We start from the raw sequence: 21,003 nt of genomic DNA on the forward strand, positions 1-21,003 counted from the left end.
AGTTGTTTCGTAAGTTCGTTTACAACGCTTGGGAGGTGATTGTATGAGTGAAAATAAGGTGGAAAGTTCATGTAAGGAAATTCCGGAAACGGCTTTGTTGCCGAGTTATTGACGTTTGAAAACGTCGTAAAATAATTTTCCGAAGTGAATAATGGCAAAGCGGGTGGAGAGAAGTCGTCGGTGTTGGGCGGTCCACTAAGAAATTGGGTACGCTCTTGTCAAGAAATCACGAGGTAATGTGCAATGTCGGCGCAAGGGATTCCCCAAGGGACGCGAACGAAGATGTTGACGGGAGTGGGGTGGGTGTGAGTTCTGCGTCGGCTGGTATCGACGAAAATTGGCATGTGTTGAATGGCAAAAAAAACAAAGAAAGTTTCCTGAGCGAAGGGCACCATGACGTAAAAAGGAAAAAGATAAACTGTCATAGGTTGCATACCCTGAAGAGCAGATGGGTGTGCGTGATCTGACGTTAACTACAACATTTACCGCTTGGGGTGACAACAGTGTAGTTTTCCTCATGAAGGATCGCACGCGTCTGTGCCATTCGTGCTTCAGGTGCTGTGCTAGCAGCAGGTTGTTAAACATTCAGGGTTGAATGGAAAGGCGTGAGGTTCTTGGACAGTAGTGTAGTACAAACATTTGACCTAGCAGTGTTACGTGTTAATTCTTAGCCACAGCCCATCGTGTTCTGTAAAGTGTACTAGTGTTAACGGCCATAAACACTTGTAGCCCGGTGTAAGGGATGGCTGCATACACGTTCCAAGAGCTGCCCGACATGCATCTGATTTATTGGGAGGCTGGAGGTAATAGTCATCCTGCAAGGTGTCTGTATGGGGCACGTTCTCCAGAGTGTTATCATCGCACACCTTATTTCAAACTGTAGACAATCGACTTCGGTAAACAGGATCAGTGTTGCCACCTCGTCGAGAATATGGAAATGTGCGAACACGACTGTTTGCGGAAGATGTGCTAACTGCAGTGATGGATCATCCAGGCACCAGCACGCGCGCACTAGCCCACGAACGAAACACCTCCCATGTGAATGTGTGGCGAGTCCTAGCAGAAGAGGGGATGCACCCGTACAAATTGAAGAAAGCGCAAGAGAAGTGTGACTGTAACAAAATTTGCGCTACATACTACAGGAATTTTGTTACTTCGCTACAGCTACTATTTTAAGAATGTAGCGCCGCTACAAGCAATGCGATACTTCCAACCACTGGTAAATTGTTGACATGTTTCTTGAAAAGTACCCGATATTCTCACGTTTTTTTCTATACTCTTACATGATTATCACAACGGGCCGTTTACGATCACTTTGACGCTAAAATCACCCTTACACCCGCCTAAATAATGATCTGGAACTCCCACCCGGACTTTATCTACTCAATGAATACTGACCGACAAGGTATTCGAAAGTTACTGTTCGTCATTAAAAAATAATTCAAACATTTATTTTTTAGTTGGTCGCCATGCAGTTGCACGAAAAGGGTGTATCACTGCTGGCCAGAGATATTTTTGCGATTATTGAATTCGCTCTGTAACGTCTTTTATATCTATTGATGTGGTATTCATGTCGAAAATTCAAAAGAAACGCAAAATAAATAAAACCACATATAAACGATTTATCTCGTTCCTATGTACAAAATATGTGTGGTAGTAGTAGGTACTTATTCCTTCACCGGACGACCTTCTCCAAGGCCAATTGATACTATGGTCTATTTTGGCCAATAATAAGCTATATTTTCATATCGTCTGGTGGATTTAGCTAATTTCTAGGTGTAGCAAATTGTCTAAACATGCTCTGAATACTAAATTCTTGTACTGACATCTAGCTTGGGCCCTTAGAGTCATGTGTACTTAAATTATGCTTTTCTAGATTTTTTTAAGAATGGTGCCAAGGTAGTTTCTTAGGTATGAGAAAAGCTTGACTACTTGATTACTAGTTATTTTCTGCTTTGCTTATATCTAAGGCAGTTTCTTAAATTGGTTACTAATAAAAATTAAACAACTAAAATCGTTCTGTGACTCTTTCATTCTTCACATCATAAACAAAAGTCTTCTCTGCAATAAGAATAACACTACATAAAGTGTTGTCAGGCAGAAGCTCATGGAATCCACACACAATCTTGATATTAGTTATATCATTGACTACCAATTTTTATCTTTTTGATGTGTTGATAACAAACTTTGGTCTGTGTGCCTTGAATTCACTAGGTGTGTAGTATACATCTACGTTTCCTTCAGTTACTCTCTTGTAAGCAGTTTAAGCCTCATATAATTTAAGAAAGTTATGTTGCGCTATGTCCAGATTATAATTTTATCGGGGGATAATTTCATTACATCCATTTTTAAGATATATATTTTTAATCTTGCAATCATCAATTTTGCTGGAATCTTTTTCTTGATTGTTCTCTCTCTCAGTCTGGAAAAGACAATTACAAAATCTGGCATATCATACTGTATTCTACAGAATTGGTTAGTGGATTCAAATTCGTAATGTCCACCAGAGGTTGGTTTTTGGACACACTATTAAGTATAAAATCTAATAGAAATTTGTGGAATTTTTAGAATCTTTGCTTTGTATTTGAGGGTATAATTAGTTTCATATTCTACTACTGGTATACTAAGCTCCTAGGTCTTGATGATACACTTGACTGTTTCAGGTAAGGTGTAGGGTAATGTTGTACCATCAGGATTCAAATTACTATAATGCATTAGTGTATTATTGTTATTAGCTCCCTTCGAAAAGTAATTCTCAAACCACCTTTCTATATGATGTCCTTTCAGTCTGAGAAGAAACCTGGCAGCAGACGCATGGGAAATAGTACTGTGTTTTTTGTCAGAATTTTCGTTCCTGATTCAAATTCCCCTGCCTGGTAATATGTTGCATCTATTTTGTAAAATGTATGTGTTCCTATGGTAGTAGAAGTAATGACAGGATAGTTAGTCTATACTATCTCTCACAGTACCATGTTTTCTAATTTCTACTTGAGAGAACAAGTGTGGTACAAAATTATCTACTAGTTTTATGTTTGCACCAGGGGGAAATGTTTCATTATTTTCATTTTTTACTACTTCAAATGTAATATACAAGTCAGCCGTGTGAGTCTGTACAAAACTGTCACCCATGTACACGTCAAATTATATTTCACGATTGGGTTCATTGAGATTAGCAAATGCACGACGATTGGGAAGATAAAATTGTAACTCATAACTTTCAATATGCTCCATGTTAATGTTTATTTTATATATTAATTTCTATGATTGCTGTTGTAGAAGCACCAGTAATTTTGCTACTTCTTCTATTTAATTGGTTACAACCAACTCTATGTGGTCTATTCGAATGTGAGATACTGGAAAATAGATAGGTTAGATGGGTGTGTAGATGATAGGTTCCATGAAGTAGGAATTTGGTTTGAAAGTTGCTTTTATTCCAGTTTGTGTGTGAGTACCTATGTTGCTATCAGAATTGGTAATCATTCCTTCTGCCACATTATAATGGATGTTCATAGTCTTTATTACCAAGAAGTTACGAATATTGCTACCTATTGGTTTGATACCAGGCTCAAGTTTTGTATTATTCTCAAAACCCAGTAATTTACTAAGTGTACCCAGATTAACTGTTTCACTTGCAGAAATTAATTCTACTGTGTGTGTAACAGAATTTTGTGATAGTAATACTCCTCAAGGTAGATGAATTTGTAGTGTTGATAGAATATTCTGATCAGGAGTAATAATATTTTTTCATTTCCTATAGCAACCCTATTATTGTGTTCTGTGATATTAGGAATAAGATACATACTGTAGAAAGCACGTACAGCTTTATATGTATGATAGGTAATATCACTGTGTAAACTAGGCGTTAGTTTTGAAGTCTCACTAGTGAGATGGGATACTCCCATGATGCTTCGGGTGACACAATGCCATCTGGTAATCTTTAATTGTTGGGTTATTTATATGAGATAAGAAGGCCAGCATAGAAACACATAGGTGGCCACAATTTACATCCTCAAAACCCTGGATACGTTCGTCACTATATTAAAGATCAGAAGTATTAAGATAACTAACTAAGACTGATGGTGGTATGCCACCAAAGAATCAAAAACAAAAGCTATATTTGCTTGTTTGTAATAACAGTAGAGTAAACGATGCCTTCTGGCCACCCTCGCCAGTGTGATCTCTTCAGTAGTAATTTAAGCAAAACTAACTAACTAACTCTCTAGCCTTCTTAAACCCGAAGGTTCATGACTGCAGCAACACAGACCTTCCATCTTTCCCTATCTTGAGCAAGTTCTATATACTCTTTTCCATCCCCACCGATTTCCCTTAGGTCCATCTCAACGTTGTCCCTCCATCTTCGCCTTGGCCTTCCTACAGGTCTCTTACCATCAGGTTTCCCAACAAGAATCCTGTAAACTCCTCTTTCCTCTACTATTCGTGCCACATGGCCTGCCCACCTAAGTCTTCTTGATATAATTATTCTAATAATATCTGGACATGAATACAAATTACGTAGTTCTAAATTATGTAACCTTCTCCACTCACCTGTCTCCACATCCCTTTTAGGTCCAAAGATTTTCCTAAGGATCTTATTTTCAAATACTCTCAATTTATGTTCCTCTTTCAATGTAAGGGACCAAGTTTTACATCCATGTAATACTACAGGCAAAATTACGGTTTTGTATATTTTAACTTTTAGTTTCTTAGATATTAAACGAGAAGACAAAAGTTTATGAAGAGAGAAGTAACATGCATTTCCTGAATTAAGCCTACTTTTTATTTCCTCTTTAATATAATTTTCATTTGTTAATATTACTCGTAATTTAAGCAAAAATTAAAAATTTAACTGTTTTTCTAAGTGTAAAAATTGAAAATTTGATTTATGCAAAACTTCAACATTCAATTTTTATGGAGTAAAATCATAAGATATAGATAATTTCCTCTTAATTTTTCAATTTCTTTTTAAATTCCAAGTGTAAATAAATAACTATTTTTAAAAAAAATGTTATTTATTTGTTTCGAATGGGGTTAAAGTTCAAATTTCTTTTTCTTTTGCAGTTTTTCTAAGCAAATTAAATATTAACAGGAATGTAGGCAAGAATTTTCATGTAACCTAGTTTTTTTTCTGAGACAAATTAATAGTCTTGTCACGAGAATTCTTTGCATTCCAAACATTCCTGAGTGTGTGCGTATGTGTGATGGTGTGTGTGGAGTTTGATGCACTTAAGGGTGCGTGTGAATATTGAGACATTGACCTATTAAGAGCGCCACATCAATAATACTGGTTCGGGAATGTCATTACCTGTAAAGGTAAGTCATGTGACTTGTGCTTAGGGTTGAGTTGGGTGAGTTGGCTTAGGGGAATTTCCTATTAGTAGTCTTGTCACGAGAAGTCTGCATTCCAAACATTCCCAAGTGTGTATGTGTGTGGAGATTGATGCACTTACACCTATGTGTGAGCATTGACCTGTTAAGAATGTCACATCAATAATACTTGCATGGGAATGTCATGACCCCCCTTTACAGAGGGAGTCATGTGACTTGTGCTGATTGCTTGGTTAAGGGGAATTCCCCGATTAGTAAATTGAGCTTATAAATAGAGGTTTGCTATCTCAAATTATTATTTGTGAATTAGAGGTTGTAAGATGAGTTTTGATAATAATTAAGTACCTAATAGTATATAGTTTTGAGAAGAAACATATGAAATGTAACTATTTATTGCAGTGTATAGTACATATTTTATAAAAGTTTCTATTTTTCTACAGACTTTTAATAATATAAATATATAATTATTTTTAATTAAAGGTATTAACCTATTTTTGTATATATGTAAAACCTAATTATAAAAATAAAATGAATGGAAAACAATTTAAATTAAACCAAAAACAAGAAATTTAACATCATGTTGTATATGATGCAACAAATATAAATAATGAAGTATTACATATTCTAAATTTTCTAGCTAATCTAAAATCCAAAATTAAAAATGAAATCTGTAAAAAACTTACAGAAGTTCCCTCAAAATATATTTTACTTTATCATCAATGCGTATCAATCCCTAGGATTGTATGTTTATTTTATTAAGTCTCTCTGAACGCTTCATGTTGACCAGGGCATTCACTTGTTTTTCTCAGCTGTCTCAAGCCTCTTAGGCATGTTTACAATGCATTGTGTTGTGCCATGCAAACCTCCTGAGTATTCAGGAAGCAGGTAATACTTCTGGGTTTGGTGTCAGCGGTTTGCATGGTAGCAATTATAATAAACACGATTCGGCGATTCGGCATCGAGGAAGAGCTCGATGGCCAGGGAATATAGAGGTGAGACAAGCTGGGAAGAGACTGGACTTTGGGAATTGAGTTGGTAGAGAGAGGAGGTCAGCAAGACAGGAGGTCGATAGTGGAAGCACGCTTTGGTCAACAAGTTAGAAGCTTACAGAGGACTTCGCTATTTTCATCCAGCTCAGAGACTTCAGTTAGACAGGTAATTATCCTACACCCAGCCATGATACAGGTTCAACGGTTCACAAAATCCAACGAGTTGCCATTGTCTTTTCAGTAGTTTAATTCCTTTGTGTAATTTGTACCTTTCGCATGCCAAGCAATAACTCGTCATGTCAATGACGAGTGGTCTCATCAAGAGGATGAATGATGAGTAGTTTACATCACCCCATCAGTTAACTGGTTCAGATCCCTTCATTCTATAGAATGACACGTGGATGGAGGTGCTTAGGGCTTTCATCCATTTTTGCGGAAATGAGATGAAAATTGGTGACACGTGGTGGATTTGCTAGGGCTTCTCATGCATTTTTTCGGAAATGCGATGAGAAAAGAGTTTGTTAACCAGTTTAGGATTTAAACCCCACCCCAAATTTTGACACGTAGTGGAGTGCTTTATAACACCCTTAAGTTCATTACCCAACCCAAAATTTTGCTCATTAGTTTAGTTTTTTTTGGTATGTCCTTGCCAAAATTATTTTTGAAAATACATAGGGCTTAAAGTTTTTTTTGCATTAATGGGGGGAGAAGAATTTATATATGCCATGATAGATGTTTAGTCTAACATGAGGATGAATGCGATGAAATTTATCGACCTCGAGTCTGGGTCGGTAATCAGCGAAATGTAAGAATGCGGAGGACCGGCGCCTTAGCTCCGTCGTGGTTACCCGCGTCGGGCTGGCGCTTTGGTATCAGGAGCGTCCGGCATTCCGCGTGGCGGAAGGTTCGATGTCGGATCTTAGGGAGGCCCATTTCATCAAAAATGTGGCCAGCCCAGGGACGTCCGTGGACGATTCCCTATCAATCTGCTCCTGGTAGCTCTGTGGTTCACTCACGAACCCGGTACCATGGCTACGACAAATTCCCACCTGGGAAATTTTTACCATCCAGAATTTTACATAAGGAATAAGGAATAGGCATTTAGATTTGGTGATTTCTTGCATTGACAGTGATTTTAGAATTTTTTTATATAATCTTGAATACGAAAATTATTACAACGTTGGTTATGAGGATGCAGTAAGCTACAGTGAACAGTAAACGATTTTACTCTTAATATTTTAATTAATTAATAACGTGGATTACAAGTGGATTTTAAAGTTATTTATGAATGAGGAAAATAAATTAGTGCCACCGAGTCAGAGTCAATCGGAATTATGGTGCAGTTTAACGAGTCATGGCAGAGAGTATGCTTGTCTGAGTCAATATTTTGTTATTATTATTAATTGAAATTCCTTAAAAGTTTAATTTAAATTTGGTTTAAAACTGACCGTAACTTGTAAAGGATTTAGAATGCTTGAACTATGACTGCTAAGACTTTTGCAACGAGGATATTACATTTTATACATATATAGTTTTGGGAACGAATAAGGCCCCGAGGACCACTCATTTATATTCTTAATGACTGAAGTCTCCTAGCACCTCATGAAGGGAGCTTAGATTTAGGAGATAGTCAAGTTTATACGAGATAGTCACTTGCCTTACGTTACCTTAACTTACGCATACATTGCCTGAAAATTTTAATTCATGTTATTATGAAAAGAAACGAAACGCTAATTATATTCCTCGACACGCATGTACAAGGTTCGTACCGTGATTTAGGGTATAAACCGCCCGATTAATTAAAAGTTCTAGTTGAGAAGTAATAGATGTATAATTAGGCTGCAGTGACGAGAGATGTCCGTTCACAGGTAAGCAGTAGTGACGAGAATGAATCCGTACACAGATATACATATACTTATATGCTTTAAGCAAAGTTAGGCACAGCCAACTTATTTTGAATAACTAGAAGAGAATTATGAGAGCATTACACGGCGTGGACGTTTCTCACATATTAACGAGATTTTTTTTTGTTAGAATATATATTTATATTTTTTTTCCTGTCCGAAACATTGTTTCGTTTGACAGTTGAATATTTATCCTTAGCACGTTGTAGCTTCGAATGTTAAAAACTTTAAAATGTAGTTTGTTTTAAATTTTAAAATATAAATATTAATATTCTGCTCCAAGTTACGGTATTTATTAAAGTGAAACAGGTCTAATATTTTAAATCCACTCACGAGATATAATAATAATTTATAATAAAATAGCACTAATAATATTAACAATTAAAAGCAGACTTATTATTTAATAATGTGCTTTACGCACAAAAGTTTTGCAGTATGTAATAATACTAGCTCAGCGAATACATCACTAGAATTTTATAGTTACTCTTCAGAAGAAGGTATATGATTATATTAGCAAAGTTTAATTTTAAGCGCCAGTTATGAGAATATTTATACTATATGAATATGTAGACGTCGACGTCAAGATTTTTTTGCGCTCCAATAACAAGTATTTTCCTTCGGATATTGGATTGCAACCGATAATCCTGGAAATCCATTCTGCCATCGCAGAATGATAATGATTAAACCACAACGGTTTTAGTTGCTAACTTTGCCACAATAATATGCTAAGCATATTTTAGAATGAGTAGAGAGAATTAAAGATTCTTCAAGTTTTAGTGATGTTAGTATTTTAATGCATTTAAAGATCGCATAAATAATAATTATTATTTTTCAGGTAGTCAGGAGTAAATCAGACTCAATTTTTTCCTTTACCTTGTACCTCAGTACGGTTCAATTGATGTTAAGTATTTAAGAATAGAAATAACACCTGAAAGTAGATAAGAGAAGTTTGCAGTAAAATTTAAAATAACATAAGTTAAATAGTGCTAATAAATTTAGAGAATAAATAAATTATATTAAATAAATAAATCACGCAGATAATTTGAGCCTAGAGTCAGAAATAATTAAAAGTTGAGTTAAAATATCTACTACTTAGACTAGGCAGGCTTAAAGTACGTATTAGCTCTGAAGAACTGTTTGTTTTGATTGCCTAAGCAACATGAAAATCATTGCGATTTTAGTTATTTTAAACGGATTTCTTCCATACGTAAAAGCTTCTAATTTTATTTATCTGTTAAACAAGTCCTTTGACTATCCTTATAATATAATTACAATTTTATTATTAACTACATTTATTATTAGTATTTTTATAATTTTCATAATCTGTTATTTTCAATGTCACCGCAAGAAATCTATTACTTATGACCATGAGTGTACCAACGAATTACCGTTAAGCAAACTTAATAATGATTCACCGCCCATTGATCAGGTTTACGACGATGTTGCACCGATTGTTGAAGTGGTACCATTAAAAACGAGTCACCCGCCACTGCCGCCTCCACTGCTTCAGTCCATTATTATTCAACCTAGGGTACCACTAGAAGTTCAAGATGTATCCAGAAATAGTTTAGTCACTAAAGACGACAGTATAGATTTCCCGAAGAATATTTTATCCGTTAAAGATAGAGTTCAGAAATTTGCCGTAAGCAAGGGTCCTAATTTTGTTCAAAACAGTTGCAAAATGGAAAGTGAATTGCCTATTTCACCCTGTGTTCAGCCAGTTGTAAAAGTTACAAGAGTTATTTGCGAATCAGTCACCAGTAAAAGCCGAGAAAGTTTCAAGTGTTACTTTAAAAGCAGAAAGTAAGCCAAATTTTCAGGTTCCCGAACCTGTTGTATCCTTTACAGACCATATTTTCTACGACCTCATGTTCGCCTAGAATTTTATATTCATTACGATTTAAATTTTAAGTATAATTCATTTTTTACGTTTAATTGTTCCTTATGCAAGGTTTATTAGTCATTTAGTTTGCTAACAGTTTCCCAACTGTTGTTATTTTACCAGCACGGAAGTGTTCCAGTAACACGCTGTCGTAAGCGCAACGAAGTTTTTTTTTCCTTTCCATCCAATTTATTACGTCATTTCAAAGTCCTTGACTTTATTTCGAACTCCCGCAGCTGTTACTACACTTTGTTCGTAGTAAGTTAAAGTTTTGTAAACAGTTACGCGTCATTCAATGTATCAGCGAACCATCGCCTTGCATTTTCTTTCTCCGTTCCTATGCCCGCTGCTCGAAGCAGCGACCTTTTCCCCTCCACCTCTCCGACGGCACCCGAGCGTACCCGAAGTCGCCGATCACGGCAGCGAACTTGCCAGAGCTCTCGTTGTCGCCATAGAGAAATTTTCAGTTACGTCCAGCGACCACAAATGCAACCTTGCACAATTTAGAATGTCTCGTATCAGCAAATTCCTTTGCTGCACTGAAGCTCTCTTCCGAGTACTTTGAACACGCTAGAAGCTCAGAAACACTTACCACAGGCTTTGCTTATTTTTTTTTGAGTTAGTGGCGTTCGTTCAGTAAAATTTTAGGGAATCAGTTTAGTTACGCATATAGCCATCAGAATTTGATTTTTACGATAGAAGTTCATGTAACCACTGTTAGGGATATTTTGTTCTATATAGATAATTTTTTTCCGTAAAACGTCGCATTTATGCACTTCAGACTAATCACGACCAATAATTTTCAAAGGAACAACAAGACGAAATTTTTTTTGCGTTTTTTCTCGCAAAATTTTCCCGTTTTTCATAGAGATATTTATAGTAAGTAAATTTTTTGGGAAATCGACGCATTTTTTCATTAAAATCAGGATAAAGATAAACGAAATTTTGATAAAATCAGGGAAATTTCTACAAAAGGGCAATTTTAGCACTTTATGCACTTAGAGTAATCAAGATTATTAGCAACATGCCAGGCTAAGCCTCGGTGATTGGCACAGGCATGTGCAGCAAAAGTCGCCACGGCATCGTTAGCCTTTCCAAATTTAAACAGTGTGGTTTACCACAAATGTTATAATTTGAGAATTATTATTATTATTAATATTTATTATTAGGAAATTTAGCTCACTTACCCAATTTGCACTTTATTTGATCATGCAGCAATAAATTCATTACTTCTTACTGATTAACTTCGTGTTAATGTTAGTACAGTAGGTAATATTAGTAATTTGTATTTATATTGTAATATATAGCATAACTATTTTCTATCTATTTTGTTTACACATACCTAAGGGATTGACACACCATTCTTATATGGGTCAAGTATACCTTTCCGCGGCGGGTCTGTTTACACGACCAAGTGATTTGAGGTATACGGCGGACTCAAGAAGTTTTGAGTGGTTAAATTTCTTTTGTTTAAAGAAAATTTGAAATTGAGAAAGTTTTTTATTATTTTTATTGTGTTTAAAATTTGAATTTCACCTTTTTTAATTCCCTGATGCTTTATTTGTTACCACCTGGAGTTTCAACAAAAGTCAGAAGTAGCATTTACTGAAATTTTGTCTTACATTGCATATTAATGAACCACGGCAAATTGCACCGGCTTATCGTTTATTAGGAGGCCATTAGAGGTTTGTCAAAGCAACTTTTAGCACTCTAATAGCTTGCTTTGCGCAACTCACATTTTATATATTTATTTTAGGGTTCACAACATAATAATTTTTTTAAAATTTAAACAGAATTTAGAACATGCTTGCAACACTTACTTTTGTTTATTAATTCTACATTTTGTAATTTTGAAGTGAAATCTATTACTGACAATAAATTATTCCAGTTTATTAGGACACGTAATGGTATTTTAATATCAGGTTCAGGTCAATTTATTGTTATTCAGAATTTGAATAATAATTTGAACACACACAGATCAATTCAGCTTAACGAAGGGGAATCTTTATTTTTTAATTATCAGGATTTTTCGCAAATTATTGTGGATCAACAAATTTTACACACAAGAATTTTAGCTTTTGAACAAGTCAAAATGCAGGAAATTGAGTTACTACTTAATATTCCCAAGAATTTATCTGATTTCACTATTCCCCAATGGACTTCGCTTGAACTTGCTTTAAAGCAACTTAATCAATCAATTAGTAAAAACATTTCATTTCAGGAATTAATTTTAAACCCTTTGCCCATGTCTATATTAGTTTTTGTTATTTGGAATGTGTTATTAACCGCAACCGTAGGATATTATTTTTATAAGCATCATCAGCTTGTGAAACAGATTAATTCAGAGCAGCGCAGTAATAATTAATAGGTTAAGGCAACACATTAATCATGGACATTAATATTTTAATTACGGTTGGATATTTTATTTAAATTTTCCTTATTTATTTTCAAAGAGTTATGGCAATTATTTTATTTATTTATTTTAATCATATTTTAATTTTGATGAGACAATTTAATTTGATTTTAAGAAAAGGCAGTGGAAATTAGTTGGTTTTGTGTACATGCATACTTGAATTATATATACCCATCCTATTGCAATTTCCTTTCTTTGTCATAATTTTTCCTTTTAACCTAACCTGTCTATACGGAGCACCATGGACAAGCAATGCCTACACCATCCATGGGCATTTTTCGTGACGGACATCCGCAGGCAGTCTATTACCAGGCAGAAAGACTGATTACCATTCTACGAGGGAGACATGCAGATATTTTAAGTACTATTTCAAGAAGAGACTCGTCACCACCAATTTGAGGGAGACATGCAGACATTTCTACTTATTATTGCACGGAGACTACCTTTTACAGGAAGGATGTAGTCAACCATACATTTCCCAGTATAGCGGACTATACATTATCAACAACACCTAGTGACGGAGCTAGATAAAATTTCCCTCCACACTGTTCGCAGTTCAAACAACAACTTTTCCCCATCTCCCAAGTTCTACGGGTAATTTACTACATTTTTACATTGCCCCATGCAGTCAAGACGACAAGCAATCCAGAGAGAAGAAGCAGCATAGCAAACGTACTTTCTACAAACAGCAGTTCTGGTCACAAACAATAATTACAGAATTGTGCTACAGTGTTTCTACACATACACATGCGAGCTCCTATCATGTGTATCTATTTGGTCATTTACCATGCATTATGGGAGACAGTATTTTTCCATAGTCCTTATATACATTTTCAGTTTTGTGTCATGCATAAGAACTAGTTTTATATGCATGCAAGTTTACATCATATTACAAGGAAGCGACAAGCACCAGTGGTGTCAATGACCAGTGTAATTAGTGCATAATTTTTTTTTCTCAAGATGAAATTTTGCACTTTGAATAATAAACGGACATGCAAGCAATAAATAACATAATTACAGCACTTTCGAACATTTTAGAAAGCATGCTTTAGCGACAATATTTTATGCATATGTTTATAGCATGCAGTTATTATTGTGATATATTTTTTCTTTCTTCTCACCAACATGGAATGTTAAAAGCGACACATTTGTTCGCAGAACTTTTTTTATATTTATAACTCAAGCACATAGTTTTGTCACTTGCAAGATTAATAATTTTTGTGTGCAGTCATACAAAGGTAATCACCAAGCCACATATGTGTATACAGTGTACAGTTTAAACGTAGAAAAGAAAATTGAACGCTATAATTAAGTTTTACCAGCGACAGTTTTCAGTGTAACTCACTATATGCATTTGAATATTGTATAATAATACATTGGAATGTGCAACACAGCCATGCAAGTTTATATATTTGGCGATGTTAGGAGTGCAGTGCTACGTAGTTCGTAAAACATACGCACTTTTGATATGATCAGGTTTTTACACGGACAAAACAGTGAGATGTGACAATGTTTTACATGCTTACTTACGTGTACTTACTTGTGCACCTTTTTAAGGTATTTTTTGTTTTAAAGAGTTTATATCGAGCGGCAATATAAACCAACATTGTGAATTTTGTTCCATCTTGCAAGATGCTCCAGCCGTTAGCCTCGCGGAACACACAGAGTCGTTACTGCGTGGCGAGGCATCACAGACTCTTGACTAGGAACAAATGGATGAGCAATTCTACATTATGAACAGTACGTACGCACAAAATGTGGTACATTAAGAGTTTTCTCGCTTAACGACATGAACTTTTGTGATTTCTAGTCCTATAATAGTATATATTATTGTTTTTTACATCGTATAAACATACGAATTTGTTAGTATTAAGGGTATTATTCATTATAAAGTTTAGGGAATAAAAATATTTTTCCTTCAGGCTACGGCAAACAAGGGAAAGTTATGTTATGGTGGATTTTTTTTGTATATTTGGGTTTTTTAAGAAAATATATGGAATTGGCGAACCTGAGTCATGTCAAGCTTTGCGATTTGACTTTTAAATTTTCAAAGGAGAAAATTTTCCTACGCGAGGCGAACGTATCAATCCCTAGGATTGTATGTTTATTTTATTAAGTCTCTCTGAACGCTTCATGTTGACCAGGGCATTCACTTGTTTTTCTCAGCTGTCTCAAGCCTCTTAGGCATGTTTACAATGCATTGTGTTGTGCCATGCAAACCTCCTGAGTATTCAGGAAGCAGGTAATACTTCTGGGTTTGGTGTCAGCGGTTTGCATGGTAGCAATTATAATAAACACGATTCGGCGATTCGGCATCGAGGAAGAGCTCGATGGCCAGGGAATATAGAGGTGAGACAAGCTGGGAAGAGACTGGACTTTGGGAATTGAGTTGGTAGAGAGAGGAGGTCAGCAAGACAGGAGGTCGATAGTGGAAGCACGCTTTGGTCAACAAGTTAGAAGCTTACAGAGGACTTCGCTATTTTCATCCAGCTCAGAGACTTCAGTTAGACAGGTAATTATCCTACACCCAGCCATGATACAGGTTCAACGGTTCACAAAATCCAACGAGTTGCCATTATTTTTTCAGTAGTTTAATTCCTTTGTGTAATTTGTACCTTTCGCATGCCAAGCAATAACTCGTCATGTCAATGACGAGTGGTCTCATCAAGAGGATGAATGATGAGTAGTTTACATCACCCCATCAGTTAACTGGTTCAGATCCCTTCATTCTATAGAATGACACGAATGTATAAAGAATGTCATAATGAAAAATAATTTTTTTTCATCCTACCCGTGTGTTAATTTTATACAATGATGACATTCATCAACTTAAGTTAGAACAACAAGAGTTCCAAGGGAGAGTTTCGGGTTGGTCACTTTCTGATACAAACCATAAACTTTCATTAAAAATAGCAAAATATACTCCCCTTCGGGTGGATCTAGTTATATTAAATTGGCTGAACAGATTGAAAACAAAAAAGCTGTATTGAATATTAAAAATTATGATAATAAATATTTTCTGTGGTGCATTGTAGCATATTTTCATCCAGTTAAAATTTGTAAATAAAGTCTCTCCCAATACAAAAATTTTGAATCAAAATTTAAAATAGTGATGTCAGGAATAAAATATCCCGTACACATCTCAGCTATCGAGCAATTTCAAAAACAAAATGAACAGTATCATAATCAATCGATAGCTGTGCATGTTCATTGTTATGATGAAAATTATGATATTAATACACTTAGACACCATTCACCACCATATGGTGTACATATTATAAGATAATTTTGTGTTACAAAGGGAAACAAGAAATACTATTGTCTCTTACAAAATCTCTCAAAATTAGTACATAAGCAAATAACATCAGTTCGTCATAAAATTACTATATGTGATAGATGCCACTCAATATTTTATGGAAGGGTAACAAAGCATGCGAACAGCAATTAGAGGAACATGTTGAAAAATGTTATTTTATCCTTAAGCAACTTACAAATTTCCATCCAAAAATATAACATTTTATAATTATAATTCATTAATACAACATGCATTTGTAATTTATGCTGAATTTGAAACAATGCAGAAACCAATGGCAACATATATCCCAGATTCGAAAGTATCATGTACAACAAATATAGCTAAGCGTGAAGCCTGTAGCTTTGGACTACAATTAGTAAAACGTATGAAAAAACAGTTCATTTCCATATATTTATCGAGGCAAAGATGCAACTCAAATATTTATTCAAACACTTCGAGAGTAGGTGAAAAATCTTGCTCCAATTTTACATAAAGAAAAACCAATGAAGGATCTTACACCACAACAAAAATAGCAACATAATAATAGTTTAAGTTGTAAATACTATAATAGATTTTTTCTGATAGTGAAAAGAAGAAATACCACAGCCATTTTAATGGAGAATATATCCATACAATTTGTAATTCATGTAATTTGAAAATACAGAAAACAAATTATATTCCAGTATTCATTCACAATTCACAAAATTTTGATAACCATTTATTTATCAAAGAATTAGGATATGATGCAGAGAATATCAATATTATACCACGCAGTAAAGATAAATATATTGCTATAGAGAAGACTATCAAATTAGAAACTAGAAAAAAATTGTTCTTAGAATCCTGGATTTATATCAGTTTCTTCCCAACAGTTTAGCTACTCTGGTGAGTCAATTAACCAACGAAGTAGTTGTTCACACTAGATAATATTTTGGTGAGGACAAAATAGATTTTCTGAAAAGAAAAAGGGTGTTCCTATATAATTAAATGGATGAATTTGAAAAATTTAGTGAGACACAGTTACTATCGAGAGATAAATTTTATAACAAATTTCAGGATGAAGAATGTAGCGAGTTAGATTATCAATATGCATAGAGAATCCGGAAATCACTAAATTGCAAAACAATGGGGATTATCATGACAAGTACTTATTTCTAGATGTTCTCTTGTTAGCTGATGTGTACGAAACTTTTCGAGAACGTTGTTTTAAATTATATTAAGTAGATCCTGTATTTATGTACACAACACTGGCAGGCTATGCTTTTAAATACAGAAGTTGAAATTGGTCTTATTAATGATATCGATAAGCTCATGTTTGTTGAATGTGCTAAACGTGGTGGTATAGTCCAGTGTCCTTTAATATATGCAAAAGCAAACAATAAATACTTATCTAGCTATGATCTTCGTCAACCCTCTAAATACATATTTTACATGGATATGAACAGTTTATATGCTTATGTGATGACTCAATCACTCCCAATTGGTAATTACGTATGGATGAATGAGAAAGAACTTGAAAACAGGGATTTCTTAAACTGGTCTGAAGATCATCCAAAAGGCTGTCTACTGGAAGTTGATTTTGTATGTCCATCAGATCTCCATGACGATCACCATGGATTAGGTATGGCACTAGTTGCTCAGAAGGTCAAGGGGACAAGGGAAACAAAATTGATATTATCATTTGAAAATAAGACTAACTATGTTCTTCATTATCGACTGTACAATATTATTTGAATCCTGGTATGAAATGATTAAAAATCCATAAGGGGTTAAATTTGACCAAGAAAAATCTCAATATGTTGAGAATAATACAAACAATGGAATACAAAGAAATTCGAAACTTTATAAATTAAGGAGTAACTCCATATTTAGAAAATATCTAGAGAATTAAAGAAATCGAGAAAGGTGTAATTTGGTGTTCGAGCGAAAAAAAACTTCAGAAACTTATTGCCGATCCCACATACAAAGGATTTACAAGAATTACTGATAATTTGACTGCCATTGAAAGATCCAATACCAATGTAATGTGTGATGCACCAACAGCTGTGGATGTTGCAGTTCTTGAATTGGCTAAATTTGAAATGTATAAATTTAATTATGATGTTATGAAACCCAGATACAAAGATAAAATTGAAGTAGCATACATGGATACAGACAGTTATGTGTGTGTGATAGAAACACCTGATTTATACAGTGATTTGCTTTCTATGAAAGAAAATTTTGATTTTAGCAACTATTCAGAAAATAATTTATTATACAGTCTCGAAAATCAGATGATCCCTGGGAAAATGAAAGAAGAGGCAGCAGGGCCTATAATAACAGACTTTTCTGGTCTAAGACCAAAAATGTATTGTATAAATATTGGGTCATTGGGTGATCTGCGAAATATGATACTTAAACCACCTTTCCACATAATTTCTTTATAAACAGAGAAAAAGTCAAATAGCAATCTCATGGGAAACAGTACTGTGTGACTTTTTGCTTGAATTTGTGTTCCAGCTTGAAACCCACCAACTTTATAATATACACACGCTGATTTGGATAATTTTAATGTCTCCACTGTAGTGGATGTAATTCCAGGATAATCAATTCTTCCAATGACTGTACCATGCTTTCTGATTTCAATTTGTGAGAATAAGAATTGAACAAATTTATCTATAAATTTTACATTAGTAGTAGGGGATATTCATCACCATTATTTTTCTTGACAATATCAAAATTTATATACAGGACCGATCTATGTGGATGAATAAAACCGTCCCCCATTGTGATGTCAAATTGAATATCCTTATTCGGTTCATTGAGGTTAGCAAATGTCCTCCTGTTTGGAGGATATGACTGCAACACATAACTCTCGATAATTTCCATGTGGTGTTTATTTGTGTATTATTTTTTGTCATTACAGTGGTATATTTAAATATTAATTATTATTATTGCTTTGGTAATAGCAGAAGCAAAATCGATGTTCTCATTTTTCTTATTTGTAATTGTTATCTCTATGTAATTATCTTTATCAAGAGAAACAAGGAAATAAACTGGTGGGATTGTGGAATAGTTGATAGGTTCCATAAATTCTGGAATTGCCTTAAATATAGAAAAGATATCTGTCTCCTTGTGGCTACCAACTGAATGTTCTTCTTCTCTGATAATCATTCCTTTAGCAATGTTTGCATTGAATATTCAATGTTTCTATAGCTAAGTATTTTGATATAAATGTACCTATGTGCCTAATACCTGCTTCTAATTTGCTATTGTTCGGGAAACCTAGAAGTTCGCCCACGATAGATCGGTCTACTTTTCCTTTGGTGGATACGATCTCCACTCTGTGTGTTAGATAGTTTTGAGATAGCAATACAGTGTTAGAAAGTTCAGACTGTAAAGTAGATAAGTTATATTGTACAGGAGAAATAATATTTTTTCATCACCTACAAATATAGAATTGTTGTAGGTAGTTACATTTGGAATCAGATACATGCTGTAGAAGGCTCTCAGAGCTATGGATTTTGGATAGATAACATTATCGTGGACATGTAGTTTCAATACCGATGTCTAGCTGGAGAGAAGAAATATTCCAATAATTAATATTCCACACTGCTTTTTGAAAATCTTTTAATTTGATGTTATGCATTTTATTTAACATTCTTGGCATTGTAATGCAAACATTATCACATACAATTTGATCGAAATCTTGAATATGTTCTTCGTTGTAATATATCTTAACATGTTTTAATTAATGAATTAATTCTGTAGGCGGTACCCCTCCGAAAGAATCGAAAATAGAACCATTGTTATTTTGTTAATAGTAGCATATCCAGTGGGTACCGATATTTTCGGACTTGTTCAAATTCACCACACCACATTCTCGTGAGTGGGGACTATCTTTAGAGAGAGAATCAGACATGAAACCTCCCTAAAATGTCAAATTTTTAATATTTTAACTAAAGATTCAATATCTTCGTTTGTAAGCGCTTCTTCTTTTTTTAATTTTCTGAGTGCTCTGGACTTCACACCTTTGCCTAATTTTCTCTCTATGGCAAGATTATGACGCTTCTGCTCTTCTATTTCTGCCTTATTCTTTTTTTAATCAATTACAGTTTTAGCAATATCAGCACTGCCACCAGCTAAGCTCCAGTCTGCTCCTAAAGCTGCTAGGATGTCTAAATATGAATCCACAATTGTGTATTTTTTTGTATCTTGAAAACACTTTAATTGTGGAGTACTAAGTAATAATTTCATTCCAATTTATTTAACTATACATTGTCTCTTTTTTCCTGTTGTTTTATTAGTTAAAATTGGATTAATTTTTAAATTTTTAAGATCATCATATCGAATTTGGTAGACAATTCCTTTAGGTTTCATGTTGTTTGTTATTATTATTATTATTTAATGGCATTTATATTCATATATATATATATATATATATATATATATATATATATATATATATATATATAACATTCAAAACAATGGTTGTACCCAATGCTGTTTTTCGTTCACCCAAAGAAGGACCCCTGCTGGTTAATCTTCCAAATGCAGTCTCTTCCAATTTTTGATCAGCCAAAGTGACGAGCATCGAGATCTTTGTGTGTGTTGTATGCAATGTCATGTTCTTTACAAGGTGTATCGAGAGGATTGATTCCCCTGTCCTCCCTTTTAATCGTTTCTCAAGTTATGTCCCAGGACCACAGTATTGGTAACCAGGTACATGTAACTCAAATGGGAGCTTATCAATAATTTAATTTACCAAATCTCGACCTTCTGATACATTGCAGAATTTTGGAGGAAGAGTATTAAGAATTTTAATTAGGTATCCTATACCTTTTGGATCATTTGCAATAAAATGAGATAGTTTATTGCTAATCATGTTTACAAAACCCATTTTCTCGTTTTAAAAATTATTTTCCCCAGGATTTTCATTCCCTGCTATAACCAGCAATCTATCTACGAGTTTTGTCATATCATCTATCACACAAATTATTTATGTAAAGTTTTGTATTATTTGATACCTCTATCGGTTTCTAGTTGGTTCCAGATAGGTTTAATAATATTCTTGTGTTTGTCCCCACTGACCGATTTAATTCTATTCTGACTACCATCATCATTTGGATATAAGGCATTAGATAGTATCAAAATATCTGAGTAACTCTGATAATCTTCTTCTGTAAAATTCTTTGGTTGTTTCTTGGTGATGAGCT

Source organism: Lepisma saccharinum, chromosome 24, assembly GCF_977018435.1.
Source record: "Lepisma saccharinum chromosome 24, izLepSacc3.1, whole genome shotgun sequence".
Classification (NCBI taxonomy): domain Eukaryota; kingdom Metazoa; phylum Arthropoda; class Insecta; order Zygentoma; family Lepismatidae; genus Lepisma; species Lepisma saccharinum.